Source organism: Xenopus tropicalis, chromosome 6 (assembly GCF_000004195.4).
Source record: "Xenopus tropicalis strain Nigerian chromosome 6, UCB_Xtro_10.0, whole genome shotgun sequence".
NCBI classification, from domain to species: domain Eukaryota; kingdom Metazoa; phylum Chordata; class Amphibia; order Anura; family Pipidae; genus Xenopus; species Xenopus tropicalis.
In genome coordinates this window covers 5,463,434-5,479,947 of record NC_030682.2, presented here as the reverse complement: position 1 = coordinate 5,479,947, position 16,514 = coordinate 5,463,434, and the positions used below count along the sequence as shown (strand labels likewise).

The following is a 16,514-nucleotide window of genomic DNA, read 5'->3' as shown; positions in this document are numbered from 1 at the left end:
GGAAGTGTACATTCAAGCAACAAAAATAGTATATTATTGGAATATAATATATTATTTAATAATAATAATAATAATAATAATATATAATATAATGTAAATGGAAACACAACAAAAATATTTCCCTGAATCCAATTAAAGGGGTGGTTCGCCTTTATTTGGGACAAATAAAGAGATACTAATTTTTATTTTCAATTTGCAAAGGCAGTGCTGCTTAGATCCTTAGGCCTCTGCTTTCTGCCCAAGCCAGGGGAATCACCAACACCCTGACTGACTAAGGCCCTGTCTATGGCATTCTGACATTCCCAGCAGAGTGGAGGAAGGGCAGGCACTGATGAGCATTGATGTGCTATTCATTTGCATATCCATGATCTGATTGGCTAACACAATTCAGCCAATGGACTCAATGAATAGCAGAAATGGCAATAGAAGGGACACACACAGTATGGAGCATTCCCTGCCCCTCCCTGTGATGTGAGCCCCCAGGCTGGCAGAGTGATGAGACTTTAGGCCACACTGCCTCCGCAGGTAGATATTGAGAAGATCCATTTTATTTAATTAAACCTAATTGCAAATATAAGTTAAATGACCATATCTCTTTATTTGCCCCAAACTATAATAAAGGTGAGCCACCCCTTTTATCATTAATGAAAGAAAATCACTTTCCCCTCTAAGAGTAATGGCATATGGTAAGATTTATTGCCATGGTTACCTCAGGCAACAGATCTTCTGAAGATGCCTCCCCCTTCCCAAATATTAAAATCACCATAAGTAAATTGACTCAAAAAGGTGATACAAAAACAGCATTCCATATTTATAATGTATAGGATGTGGCATGAGAAAAACAAGAACAAGAAATATCAAATTCTTAGTTTAAACCATCAGGTTGCCTTGTGCCCAGATAGGAACTCCGCCTTGCTTTTCTTCTCAGAAGATCTGAGGTAACATCGCCCCCTCTTGGATAAGGAAGATCTAAAAAACCTGCGACTTTTAAGCAGGAGATCTATCTGTGCACTGTGCAAAATGTCTGCCTGCCGTTGTCTCATTAGTGATACGTAAAAGAGAAGAAGAGGCATTTTGGCATTTTACTGCCAATAGATTATATATTTATTCTGCAGAAAGCTTTACCCTACCTGAGTAACAACCCTAGCAGCTCCCTCTATTTTTTTAAGATAGCAGCTGCTATTTTAGCTTGGTCTCAGTAGCTTCCGTGCTGCAGCTCTGGCTGCTGATAGCTCAGATTACAGCACAGTTGGGAGGGGGAGCAAGTTGAGATGTATTAGTTGGTGTTGTTGGATTAGGCGTGCTTGTTTTTATGTTTTGTAAAATTTTTTATGCTTTGAACAGGCTTCAGTCATGACCAATATGGTGAAACGTGTGTAACGTCATATGCATTTCAAATTGAAACTTTTTTATGATTGGTGAAACAGTTAACTTGTGTGCTTTGATTGGTGAGACCACCTTTAAATATCTTGTGATTACTGTTACATCTTTGCCTATGATTGCCTATCTTTGCCTATAATAGTGTCTGTGAAGATAAAACGCATAAGGCAGTACGCCAATAAAGTTACTTTTTGAAGGATTCTACCTGAAGATTTGCTCAGTGAGTGCCTGCTCCAAACAAACAGTGATATCTGCTCCCTTAGCTGAAGGCTCAGGCTCTTTCTCCTTGTGGTGAGTTGTTGGACATTTGATAATCTTACATATCTCTCTCTCTCTCTGCTTTTCCAGATGGATGCTACAGCAGGGAACCCTTTACAACCTCTCCTTGCTTAACCTGTCATTTTGGCTCCAAAGCAAGGCTCCTTTGGGGCTCCCACTAAGCATTAGGCTTTTCTCCGCCTACCAGCCAATCAGTTAATTGTCCTGTCTGTAACCGGGTTGGATGATGTCAAAGGCAGAACAGGGGGCGGTTCTCAACCTGTGGGTCGGGACCCCTTTGGGGTTGAATGACCCTTTCACAGAGGTCGCCTAAGACCATCGGAAAACACATATTTCTGATGGTCTTAGGAACTGTGACACCACTCCTTTATCTGTCTTCAGGCGGGTCCGCCCACATACAGATACGCCCACATACGAGTACCCGACGTGATGACATCATCACGCCAACCACATCACATACACCCCGTACAAATACAGGTGTATGTGACAGGGTTGATGCCATAATGTTCTTATGCGGACCAGTCACACATGTGTAGAAAGTAGCTACTGTGCTGAAAGCAGCCGTATTACATTACATTAACATTTATTTATAAAGCCCCAACATATTCTGCAGCGCTGTACAATAAGTGGGTTACATACATTGGACATACAGAGTAACATATAAAGCAATCAATAACCGATACAAGAGGTGAAGAGAGCCCTGCAAACTGCATTAACCCTTTCACTGCCAGTAAAGGCGGAACTTCTTCTGCCAGACAGTTCTTGAACTTTTTTTCAGTACAACCTAAACTTTCAAAATATGGTCGAATATTTGTGTAATTCCAATTCTGTAACAAGATATAGGCTTCTAAAATGAAAAAAAAAATAATATTCTCCATAATGTAAACACATACACAAGAAACAAAAATTATTTTATGCATGAAAATACAACTGATTTGGAAAGTCCCATGTCTCCTGAACGTGCCAATACCAAATATATATAGGTTTATGGTGATTTCTCACTTGTATAGGTCAAAAACTCCCAGCAGGACACTACCAAATTCCCAAAGCACTGCTTCAGAAAGCTGAAAGGCCAAAAATTCCACTAACAGAAGGTTTATCCCAGAAAATTTATCCCAGAAAATCCCAGAACAGATTCTGGGGAATCCAGAATAGGCACAACTGTCTGTCTACTCCAAATTACCAAGTTGCAATGCTTTCCTAAAGTTATTGGTTTTTATCAAAATTTGTGAAATTATTTAAAAATCGCTTCAAAGCTTCCAGTCTATAGTATCGTATCTCCTACAGGTCATAAAGTAACCAAATAAAACACCCTAAATATGAACGCCAGGGGTCCACTGAACAGTTTGATGCTCAATATGTGTAGGTTTAGCTAAGTATTGTAACAATACCTGGTGGTCTATTGGGGCGGCGGGGACGCCCGCCGCCTCCTCCAGTGCGGGGACGCCCGCCGATGTCTTCTAGGCACGTGCGCGCGCGCCTCGCTCTGCTGTTTATGAGCATGCGCGCTCCTGATGCGCGCGTATGGGCACTAGCGGTTGTCGCCGGCGCGCACATGACGTCATTTCGGCACCAAATTCGAATATTTAAGGCGCTCACTGAATGGAAATTGTTGCCCAACATAGGTTTTCCTCTGGTTACTTCCTGGGTGCGATTCCTGTTGTTCTGCTGTGTTCCTTGACCTTGCCTGTTCCTGACCTCTCTTGCTTGCTGCCTGTATTGACCTTTTGCCTGTTTTTGACCTTCCTTGTCTGCTGCCTGAACCGACCTCTGCCTGCCTGACTATTCTCCTGGATTCTGATTCTGTGCTGTGCTGCTTGATCGTTGCTGACCCCGGCCTCCCCTGACCACTCCGTAGTGTTCCCCATCTACCTGTCATACGATTGGTTCCCGTGCTTGCTCAGAACTCTCTCCTTGGGTCTCTCACAATAAGACCTGGAGGCATACGAGTAGCGAAAGGCTCCTCCCGACGTGAAAGGCGGCGGTTATAGGCAGAAGCGTGAGCCGAGACCGGACCCTTGGAGCCTGTTCTGAGTTTTGGGATACTGACCGTGACAAGTATGTGGCATGTAGGGCCCCCAATGGGAACATACCCCCATATGTACTGTCATTTCTGTCATTTCAGCTTCTGCAATCAATCCATTTACATCATTTTATGTGGGATAAAGCTAATAAAAAGTACACTCACCCGGGGGGCGGAGCTAGCCAACTAGCAGTATGGACGCATAAGACGAGAGCTCAGCAACAGCACAAGCCTAAAAGCACATTTAAACCAAGGAGATTGCAGCAAACCTAACAAAACAATAAGATCCTGGACCCTAAACAAACATGGGACAGCACGGGAAAAAGCAACTACACAAGTTACCACATATTTTTCCCGGCACACTCACACGGCACACCAGACGGGTATGTCCGCCATCTTGAATCAACAGCTAACTCTGAGCGATGTAGACCAAATGCAGACACTAGACCCAAAGTCTACCTCCACAGAGGAACTAAAAACCATGCTGGTCGATCTAAAACAAACCCTGCAGGCTGATAAAAAACAACTCTCTATGGACATACATAAAGAGCTGCACAAACTAGGCAAAAGTACGGCCCACATCGAGACCAAAATGGGTGAGTTTGCAGAAGCACATAACCTAGCCAACACGCAGGGAAAACTAGAAAAAGAAGTAGAACGACTAGCAAGTAAAGTCACAGATCTAGAAGATAGATCACCACGCAACAATATCAAGATGAGGGGAATCCCAGAATCAGTGCATGCACAAGAACAAGAAGACTACCTACCTGTCGGAGTTACTCACAGTAACTTTGCCAAATATACCACTAATAGAGCTAACCATAGACAGAATCCATAGGGTGCCTAAACCCAGGAACGCACTCAAACAGCTCCCAGATGTGCTAGCAAAACTGCACTTTTTCTGCACGAAAGAAAACCTACTACAAGTGGCGCGCCTCAAACATAACTGGCCCCCAAAATACCTAGATCTACAAATATATCCAGATCTCTCACAAGCAACGCTAAGCAAAAGAAGATCATTTCAAGAAGTCACTAAAATTTCGTGTGACAATAAAAGAAATCTAGCCCTTAATGAAGCATTTAAAGCAAAATCAGATATATTATTCTACCAGGAAACACATTTTAAAAAACCTAATCCCCCATTGTTCCAAAATAAAAGATATCCAATGGCCTACCATGCTCTATCATGTACCAAATCTAAGGGAGTCTCAATCTTAGTAGGCACTAAAATAGCATTCCAGTTGCACCAACAGCTTGCGAACCCCCTAGGTAGATACCTTATGTTAATATGCTCCATAGAGTATCAAGTATACTCGTTAATTAACTTATACACACCCAATGAAAACCAATTACAATTGCTCACAACCTTACAAGCTAAAATAAAATTAGCCCAAATTAACCAACATAAACATCCCTCAAAGACCCAAGAACGACTACTCCAGATACAAAAAACAGAACTCCAGTGAATACCTTTAGCCAAAACAGAATACCGACTTAAAATGCTTAAACAAAATGCTTATACTAAAGGCAACAAAGTGGACAAACTACTAGCAGCACAACTCAGAATTAAACAAGCACAAGCTAGAATACAGTTCCTTACAAACCAAAATCACAAGATCACAGATCCTCTTCAAATTGCAAATCAATTCGCACAGTATTATACCTGCTTATATAACTTAACAGACAACAAACAGAACCCCAACCCACTACCAAATCAATACAACAATATTTATCAACTCTAAACTTCCCCCAACCATCCCTCACACAACGAGAATTGCTTAACACCCCAATAATGATAGAGGAAATAACACAAGTAATAAAACAACTAAATCACCAGGCCCAGACAGGTTTACAAATATGTATTATAAAACCTACCAAACAACACTCATCCCGCACTTACAAAAACTGTTCCAAAACATAATGGACACAGGACAGATACACCAGGAATTCCTCCAAGCACACATCTCCACAATTCCCAAACCAGGAAAACCTCAAGATCAATGTCAAAACTATAGACCAATAGCATTACTAAACACAGACCTAAAAATGTACTCTAAAATCCTAACACTCAGACTTAACATAGTTTTACCCTCCCTAATTAATTATGATCAAGTGGGATTCGTCCCAGGGAGACAGGCCCCAGTCAACACAAGAAAATTACATAGCCTCCTACATATTATCAAACGCCAAAAACTAACCACACTACTACTCCCCCTAGATGCCGAGAAGGCATTCGATAGAATACATTGGGGCTACATGAACCTTACACTCCAAAACTTTATAAAAGCAATTTTAGCAATTTTAAGTGGGCACCGGTGGAGCACTATCGAACACCTTCCAAATTACCAACGGCACAAGACAGGGTTGCCCACTATCCCCACTATTTTTTGCCCTAATGGTTGAACCATTTGCAATCAACCTACGCCAAAACCCAAACATTATAAGTATACCTACAAGCTCAGGACACTATACCACAGGACTATTTACAGACAATATTATTCTCTCAATAACGAACTCACATATAACTCTCCCTAATATAATGTCAGAACTAAACAACTTCTACCAAATCTCCTGGTACAAAATAAACTCAGACAAAACACAAGCTCTACCAATCAATATACCCGCCTCAGATATAACAAGATACAGTATAAACAAATATACCCATTTGATTGTAGGGAAACATATTTAACCTACCTAGGTATTAAATTAACAAAGGACCCAGAGCTCTGGGAACTACACCCCACTTCATTTAAAATTAAAATTAAAAGCTGAATATACGAGATGGAAACCCCTTCATATTTCCTGGCTGGGTAGGATCATCACCATAAAAATGAACATCCTCCCAAAAATCTTGTATCTGTTCAGAACAATTGAGATTGCGCTCCCACCACGATCGCCTAAAAATGTTGCAATTTGCTGCATTTATCTCACACAATTTCTTGCATACAAATCTCCAGCTGGAACACCAGGGGTCTACTGAACAGTTTGATGCCCTATATGCATAGATATACCAAACTATGTGGGGTACAGGGGCACCCAAATAAAAAAGTTCATATGAATTTTCACACATGACGCTCCGGCTCGTGCAATTATTGCACCCGGTATGTGTATTATATGCCATTAGACCCCCTAACAGTATGGAGACCCTAGAAAACCATATAATTTCTGAAAAAACACATTGTGACAAAACAAAAATGGGTAAATACATCCATCTATGGCAAACTACAAAGCTATGCTAACCATAACAATTTTTATGACATTTCTGAAAATCATCACAAAGCTTGCATTTTACCTCATTATGTACCCCCACATTTTGTAAAGTATCAACATAAAACATTCTAAATATGAATGCCAGGGGTATACTGACCAGTTTGATGCCCTCTATGCATAGGTTTACCAGACTATGTGGGGTACAGGGGCACCCAAATGAAAATAGTGCACATGAATTTTCACAAATGGCGCTCCAGCTTGTGCAGTTTTTGCACCCGGTATGTGTATTATGTGCCATAAGACCCCCTAACAGTATGGAGACCCTAGAAAACCATATATTTTCCAAAAAATTTATGACAAAACAAAAATGGGTAAATACATTTTTCTACTGCAAACTACCAAACTACAAAGCTATGCTAAACAGAATGGTTTTTATAACATTTCTGAAAATTGTCACAAAGCTTGCATTTTGCCCCATTATGTACCCCCACATTTCATAACGTATCAACATAAAACATTCTAACTATGAATGCCAGGGGTCTACTACAAAAAAATACACAAAAGGTATTGTGCAGTGCAGTTAGCTAATATGCTATTCACAATGGCAATAAAACATTTTTTTCCGGCAAGAAAAAAAATGATGCGATAAAAAAAATCCACAAAATTGCGTAACTGTGTGTAAGTGTGTGTGTACACATGGCAAAATGTGTGTTGTATGCAAGCAAGTGTGAGTGCTGTAGTTGCTGTGAATGTGTGAAACCCCCAACCCCCCAAATGTATGTGTGTGTGTGTAAGTGTAAGTGCGTATTAGTGTAATAAGTGTGTGACTGTGTGTGTAAGTGGCACTAACCTGGGGACAAGCAGCTGGAGATTGGAGGGACAGCAGCTGCAGTCTTCTCTGTTAGATTCGGTAAATTGGTGGTGAAGGAAGGGAGGGGGGAGAGCAGGAAAAGCCAAGCACATAGAACCTATGTGTCTGGATTTTCCTATGGGGCCCCTGGGCAATCACACCCCAGGGGCCACTCATTGCTCTCCTGTGCTCATTCTCTAGGGAGTTCTTTATTTTGCACTCGTTTTCTGCACTTGGAGTGCAGAGAACGCGTACAAGATAAAGAAAAAGTAGCTCCTAAGTGCTTGGTGCCCGAAGACTTTTTATGCCAGCACGTAGGAGCTATGTCGTTGGCAGGGAAAGGGTTAAAGGGTCGTGGCATTAGGAAGGTTGAGAACCACTGCCCTACAGAGACATAACCACTCTCATTTAAAATAGGCAGTATTGGAAGTGGTGAAATAAACTACATTGAGGGGTTAGATCTGAAGAATAAATTATGTAGTAGTTTTATATGTATTGTGTATTAAAATATGTGGCTTGGTGTTATACCTTAGAGTGTATCATCCAGCACTTGAGGTGGTTTGTAACTTTTGCTAAAAATATTAATGTTATGTATATTTACTAAATGTTACATAAAAGTGACTTTTAGACACAGCTAAGATATATAAGCACATCCAGATATTAATGGATTATTCATTTTTTATAGAGGTATACGACCCATGGCACTGAGGTGAAGTTCCTGCTCTATGCCGATGATCTCCTACTCAGAGAGTGGCCTACAGGCCAAGCTGGCAGTGCTGGAGAAGTACAGTTCAACATGGGCACTGCCCATCAACCCAAACAAAACAAAAATCATGGTTTTCCAGAAGAAGAACAGCAAACAAAGCCAAACACACCCTTTCCTACTAAACAACAGTGCACTAAGTCACACTGACAGGTATACTTACCTTGGCCTAAAAGTCAGCCAATCAGGAAGCTTTAAACCAGCAGTAGCTGCTCTAAAAGACAAGGCGTGCAGAACCTTCTATGCAATCAGGAGACACCTGTACCACCTTAAACCCCCAGTAAGAGTCTGGCTTAAAATCTTTAACAGTGTCATCGCCCCAATCCTTCTCTATGGCAGCGAAGTGTGGGGTCCGATCACCTACCCAGACCCACCCAAATGGGACTCTAGATTCCCCCTACTCTTTGCCATATAGAAGAGGGCGCTCTCATACTGGGCACACCTACGCACACAAACCCCATGACCCAGCATCATAAAGCCTTATTGCACAATGAGACCCAAGAAAAGCCCTGTGCCCTGAAACAACTCATCAGCACCCTGCCCACCCAAGCCTCCCACCCACTGATAAAAGGCCAAGTAACACAAACAATAAACCAGTCTAAATAGCAATATATCTGTGATTGGAGGGAAGAGATAGCAAACTCCCAGAAACTAACTATCTACCAATCACTAGGGGGGAATACAGACTGGCCCCATACCTGGAAAGGCTACAGAACCCCAAAGACAGACAGATCCTGAGCCAGCACAGACTGAGTGCCCACAGCCTTCAGACTGAACTGGGTCGGCACCGACAGACCTACAGGCCCAGGGAGAGCCGGCTGTGCCAGCGATGTGACCAGGGGGCAGTAGAGGATGAGACCCACTTCCTGCTACACTGCCCCAAATACTCAGCACTGAGAGACACCCACTGCCAGAGACCCAAATACTCAGCACTGAGAGACACCTACTGCCAGAGACCCAAATACTCAGCACTGAGAGACACCCACTGCCAGAGACCCAAATACCCAGCACTGAGAGACACCCACTGCCAGAGACCCAAATACTCAGCACTGAGAGACACCCACTGCCAGAGACCCAAATACTCAGCACTGAGAGACACCCACTGCCAGAGACCCAAATACTCAGCCCTGAGAGACACCCACTGCCAGAGACCCAAATACCCAGCACTGAGAGACACCCACTGCCAGAGACCCAAATACTCAGCACTGAGAGACACCTACTGCCAGAGACCCAAATACTCAGCACTGAGAGACACCCACTGCCAGAGACCCAAATACTCAGCACTGAGAGACACCCACTGCCAGAGCCCCAAATACTCAGCACTGAGAGACACCCACTGCCAGAGACTCTCCCATCACATCCCAGATTTCCCCTCTATAGAAGGAGAGAGGAAACTCTGCATCCTACTGGGAGAAGAGGCACCAACAGTAACAATGGCAGCACAATACATAACTGACTGTCATAGACTGCGAGAGACAGGACTTTCCCCTGTCCCCATATACTGACCCCATATCCCCACCCCTTAAACCCCCCCTCTTCCAATATACTGACCCCCTAACCCCACACATTACACCCTCTACCTGCTTTGGCAATGCTAAATGTATTTGATCCTGCCAATAAAGCTCATTTGATTTGAGACAGCAGTGCAGGGAACAGGGGGAATCACCCGGGAGCCCAGGGGAGAGACAGCAGTGCAGGGAACAGGGGGAATCACCCGGGAGCCCAGGGGAGAGACAGCAGTGCAGGGAACAGGGGGAATCACCCGGGAGCCCAGGGGAGAGACAGCAGTGCAGGGAACGGGGGGAATCACCCGGGAGCCCAGGGGAGAGACAGCAGTGCAGGGAACGGGGGGAATCACTCATCCGGGAGCCCAGGGGAGAGACAGCAGTGCAGGGAACAGGGGAAATCACCCGGGAGCCCAGGGGAGAGACAGCAGTGCAGGGAACGGGGGGAATCACTCACCCGGGAGCCCAGGGGAGAGACAGCAGTGCAGGGAACAGGGGGAGTCACTTACCTGGGAGCCCAGGGGAGAGACAGCAGTGCAGGGAACAGGGGGAATAACACACTCAGGAGCCCAGGGGAGAGACAGCAGTGCAGGGAACAGGGGGAATAACACACTCAGGAGCCCAGGGGAGAGACAGCAGTGCAGGGAACAGGGGGAATAACACACTCAGGAGCCCAGGGGAGAGACAGTAGTGCAGGGAACAGGGGGAATTACTCACCTGGGAGCCCAGGGGAGAGACAGCAGTGCAGGGAACAGGGGGAATAACACACTCGGGAGCCCAGGGGAGAGACAGCAGTGCAGGGAACAGGGGGAATAACACACTCGGGAGCCCAGGGGAGAGACAGCAGTGCAGGGAACAGGGGGAGTCACTCACCCGGGAGCCCAGGGGAGAGACACCAGTACAGGGAACAGGGGGAGTCACTCACCCGTGAGCCCAGGGGAGAGACAGCAGTGCAGGGAACAGGGGGAATCACTCACCCGGGAGCCCAGGGGAGAGACAGCAGTGCAGGGAACAGGGGGAATCACACACCCGGGAGCCCAGGGGAGAGACAGCAGTGCAGGGAACAGGGGGAATCACTCACCCGGGAGCCCAGGGGAGAGACAGCAGTGCAGGGAACAGGGGGAGTCACTCACCCGGGAGCCCAGGGGAGAGACAGCAGTGCAGGGAACAGGGGGAATCACTCACCCGGGAGCCCAGGGGAGAGACAGCAGTGCAGGGAACAGGGGGAATCACTCACCCAGGAGCCCAGGGGAGAGACAGCAGTGCAGGGAACAGGGGGAATCACTCACCCGGGAGCCCAGGGGAGAGACAGCAGTGCAGGGAACAGGGGGAATTACTCACCCGGGAGCCCAGGGGAGAGACAGCAGTGCAGGGAACAGGGGGAATCACTCACCCGGGAGCCCAGGGGAGAGACAGCAGTGCAGGGAACAGGGGGAATCACTCACCCGGGAGCCCAGGGGAGAGACAGCAGTGCAGGGAACAGGGGGAATTACTCACCCGGGAGCCCAGGGGAGAGACAGCAGTGCAGGGAACAGGGGGAATCACTCACCCGGGAGCCCAGGGGAGAGACAGCAGTGCAGGGAACAGGGGGAATCACTCACCCGGGAGCCCAGGGGAGAGACAGCAGTGCAGGGAACAGGGGGAGTCACTCACCCGGGAGCCCAGGGGAGAGACAGCAGTGCAGGGAACAGGGGGAGTCACTCACCCGGGAGCCCAGGGGAGAGACAGCAGTGCAGGGAACAGGGGGAATTACTCACCCGGGAGCCCAGGGGAGAGACAGCAGTGCAGGGAACAGGGGGAATCACTCACCCGGGAGCCCAGGGGAGAGACAGCAGTGCAGGGAACAGGGGGAATCACTCACCCGGGAGCCCAGGGGAGAGACAGCAGTGCAGGGAACAGGGGGAATCACACACCCGGGAGCCCAGGGGAGAGACAGCAGTGCAGGGAACAGGGGGAATCACCCGGGAGCCCAGGGGAGAGACAGCAGTGCAGGGAACAGGGGGAATCACCCGGGAGCCCAGGGGAGAGTGTCGGGCTAATTATGCGTATCTTTAACAAAATTAGATAAATTTCTAATTTTATTATGATATAAGAGAATTTAAGGCTCCTTATTAGTAATAAACAGGAGAAGTTTTAAATAATATATGCCCAATTCTGAATTCGATATCGAGCGTTCCCAATCAATTGGTACAAAGGTGAAAAATCATGACAATTATTTAATACAATAATTAATTTATTTAAATATGAATATAACAAAAATGAAATTATTATTTCTTATAAAAATCCACTAAACACTCCCTGGTATACATTCAATAGTTAATCAAAAGGAAAATTAACCAATAAATATTATTCAATAAATGGCAAGCATCCACAAGATAATATATATACATTCATTTTTTAATACTTAATAACAAGGTATTATATAGATTAGAATCAAAGGAAGAGTAAATAATCGATTCTGATGAATTAAGGAATTCTATCCTTAAATTTTCTTATTTCCCCATTACATCGTTAACTTGGATATCATATATATATTAATGAAAAATAAAAATAAACCCAAATTAAACAGATTATTCCCAGTTTGCAATTCTGGGAAAGTCAATGTTTAGGGTAAGACTATAATACACATAGCATTAATAAATATCCAAGCATACAACTTAATCGAGGAAAAAGTATAACAAGAATTTATATTTACCAGATGTAGAGTTTTATTGGCCTGTGATATCCCCTGATCTCCCTTTCTGGATCTTTAAAAACATCTGGTTCTTCCTTTTAGTTGGAGAATGAGTCTTCTTATAGTTGAGAGTCTCCCCGTAGTTTTAGATTTCCTTCCTAGTTTTTCTCTTTCTTTCTTTTCTTAGTTTCTCCTTCTTTCCTTCCCTTGAGAGTCTCTCTTTTTTTCCCTTTTTCTCTCCTAACTTATCCTTTATCTCTATCTAAAACTCCACCTCTGGGATTTATCAACTAACCAACTGGCACCAAAGGGCAGTCTTTAAGTTAAATTATCACCAGTTGTTCTAAATATTTGTTACAGTGACCTCTGGATCCGTGATGTCCTCCCCCATCTGTAGATGGCACTGTTTCCTCAAATATTGTGGTCTGAGAAATATTCAGAAAATATAAAATAACTTTTGACCTTCCTTAATTCGATGTTACACACTATTGTTGACATTGCTCCAGACTAGAACAATGCTGTGTAACTACTTAATACCTTCAGTACACATACAATATACTTGAGAACACACTAGCCATTCAAAATTGGTCTGTCCTTGATTAATTATTACCCTCTCAACAGGTATGCTCTATATTGTGGAGAGTTTGTAAAATCCTTCAAGGTGTTCTCATCTTATTCACACAGACACCAAGGATTATACAACCTTTGATATTTGCTTTAACACAAAGGTTATACATCTAGGCTAGTAATCTGATACAAACCTCCTTTTCAGAATAGAAGTTTCTTACCAACTAAACAAAATAAAACATTCATTATTCATCCCCATATAATTCATCAAATATGCATAATATCAATCATGAATATGTATTCTATTAAGTAACATAATCATATGTTATCATTAATAAACCAGAATATTCTTATACTTAATAATCATCTTATTTGAAAATAAGATGTGCAGGGAACACCCGGGAGCCCAGGGGAGAGACAGCAGTGCAGGGAACGGGGGGAATCACTCACCCGGGAGCCCAGGGGAGAGACAGCAGTGCAGGGAACAGGGGGAATTACTCACCCGGGAGCCCAGGGGAGAGACAGCAGTGCAGGGAACGGGGGGAATCACTCACCCGGGAGCCCAGGGGAGAGACAGCAGTGCAGGGAACAGGGGGAATCACTCACCCAGGAGCCCAGGGGAGAGACAGCAGTGCAGGGAACAGGGGGAGTCCTTCACCCGGGAGCCCAGGGGAGAGACAGCAGTGCAGGGAACAGGGGGAATCACTCACCCGGGAGCCCAGGGGAGAGACAGCAGTGCAGGGAACAGGGGGAATCACTCACCCAGGAGCCCAGGGGAGAGACAGCAGTGCAGGGAACAGGGGGAATCACTCACCCGGGAGCCCAGGGGAGAGACAGCAGTGCAGGGAACAGGGGGAATCACTCACCCGGGAGCCCAGGGGAGAGACAGCAGTGCAGGGAACAGGGGGAATCACTCACCCGGGAGCCCAGGGGAGAGACAGCAGTGCAGGGAACAGGGGGAATCACTCACCCAGGAGCCCAGGGGAGAGACAGCAGTGCAGGGAACAGGGGGAGTCCTTCACCCGGGAGCCCAGGGGAGAGACAGCAGTGCAGGGAACAGGGGGAATCACCCGGGAGCCCAGGGGAGAGACAGCAGTGCAGGGAACAGGGGGAATCACTCACCCAGGAGCCCAGGGGAGAGACAGCAGTGCAGGGAACAGGGGGAGTCCTTCACCCGGGAGCCCAGGGGAGAGACAGCAGTGCAGGGAACAGGGGGAATCACTCACCCGGGAGCCCAGGGGAGAGACAGCAGTGCAGGGAACAGGGGGAATCACTCACCCGGGAGCCCAGGGGAGAGACAGCAGTGCAGGGAACAGAAGGAATCACTCACCTGGGAGCCCAGGGGAGAGACAGCAGTGCAGGGAACAGGGGGAATCGCTCACCCGGGAGCCCAGGGGAGAGACAGCAGTGCAGGGAACAGGGGGAATTACTCACCCGGGAGCCCAGGGGAGAGACAGCAGTGCAGGGAACAGAAGGAATCACTCACCCGGGAGCCCAGGGGAGAGACAGCAGTGCAGGGAACAGGGGGAATCGCTCACCCGGGAGCCCAGGGGAGAGACAGCAGTGCAGGGAACGGGGGAATCGCTCACCCGGGAGCCCAGGGGAGAGACAGCAGTGCAGGGAACAGGGGGAATCGCTCACCCGGGAGCCCAGGGGAGAGACAGCAGTGCAGGGAACGGGGGAATTACTCACCCGGGAGCCCAGGGGAGAGACAGCAGTGCAGGGAACAGGGGGAATCGCTCACCCGGGAGCCCAGGGGAGAGACAGCAGTGCAGGGAACAGGGGGAATCGCTCACCCGGGAGCCCAGGGGAGAGACAGCAGTGCAGGGAACGGGGGAATTACTCACCCGGGAGCCCAGGGGAGAGACAGCAGTGCAGGGAACAGGGGGAATCACTCACCCAAGGGCCCAGGGGAGAGACAGCAGTGCAGGGAACAGGGGGAGTCACTCACCCGGGAGCCCAGGGGAGAGACAGCAGTGCAGGGAACAGGGGGAGTCACTCACCCGGGAGCCCAGGGGAGAGACAGCAGTGCAGGGAACATGGGGAGTCACTCACCCGGGAGCCCAGGGGAGAGACAGCAGTGCAGGGAACAGGGGGAGTCACTCACCCGGGAGCCCAGGGGAGAGACAGCAGTGCAGGGAACAGGGGGAATCACTCACCCAAGGGCCCAAGGGAGAGACAGCAGTGCATGGAACAGGGGGAGTCACTCACCCGGGAGCCCAGGGGAGAGACAGCAGTGCAGGGAACAGGGGGAGTCACTCACCCGGGAGCCCAGGGGAGAGACAGCAGTGCAGGGAACAGGGGGAATCACTCACCCGGGAGCCCAGGGGAGAGACAGCAGTGCAGGGAACAGGGGGAATCACTCACCCGGGAGCCCAGGGGAGAGACAGCAGTGCAGGGAACAGGGGGAATCACTCACCCGGGAGCCCAGGGGAGAGACAGCAGTGCAGGGAACGGGGGAATTACTCACCCGGGAGCCCAGGGGAGAGACAGCAGTGCAGGGAACAGGGGGAATCACTCACCCAAGGGCCCAGGGGAGAGACAGCAGTGCAGAGAACAGGGGGAATCACTCACCCGGGAGCCCAGGGGAGAGACAGCAGTGCAGGGAACAGGGGGAATCACTCACCCAAGGGCCCAGGGGAGAGACAGCAGTGCAGGGAACAGGGGGAGTCACTCACCTGGGAGCCCAGGGGAGAGACAGCAGTGCAGGGAACAGGGGGAGTCACTCACCCGGGAGCCCAGGGGAGAGACAGCAGTGCAGGGAACAGGGGGAATCACTCACCCAAGGGCCCAGGGGAGAGACAGCAGTGCAGGGAACAGGGGGAATCACTCACCCAAGGGCCCAGGGGAGAGACAGCAGTGCAGGGAACAGGGGGAGTCACTCACCCGGGAGCCCAGGGGAGAGACAGCAGTGCAGGGAACAGGGGGAGTCACTCACCCGGGAGCCCAGGGGAGAGACAGCAGTGCAGGGAACAGGGGGAATCACTCACCCAAGGGCCCAGGGGAGAGACAGCAGTGCAGGGAACATGGGGAGTCACTCACCCGGGAGCCCAGGGGAGAGACAGCAGTGCAGGGAACAGGGGGAGTCACTCACCCGGGAGCCCAGGGGAGAGACAGCAGTGCAGGGAACAGGGGGAATCACTCACCCAAGGGCCCAGGGGAGAGACAGCAGTGCAGGGAACAGGGGGAGTCACTCACCCGGGAGCCCAGGGGAGAGACAGCAGTGCAGGGAACAGGGGGAGTCACTCACCCGGGAGCCCAGG

The 16,514-nt window shown here is 47.9% G+C and overlaps 2 protein-coding genes across 2 annotated transcripts in view; both read right to left on the bottom strand.

The window, feature by feature from the left end:
- The window catches only part of LOC101733186 (zinc finger protein 721-like), a 105,836-nt gene extending 92,139 nt beyond the window's left edge, over positions 1-13,697 (bottom strand). The window contains exon 1 of the mRNA XM_031904343.1: positions 12,706-13,697. The gene's annotated coding sequence lies outside the window, so the exon portion shown is untranslated. The remainder of the gene's footprint in view (positions 1-12,705) is intronic.
- LOC101733825 (gastrula zinc finger protein XlCGF8.2DB-like) overlaps positions 1-16,514 on the bottom strand; it is a 320,033-nt gene that overhangs the window by 277,506 nt on the left and 26,013 nt on the right. The gene's annotated exons all lie outside the window — the stretch shown is intronic.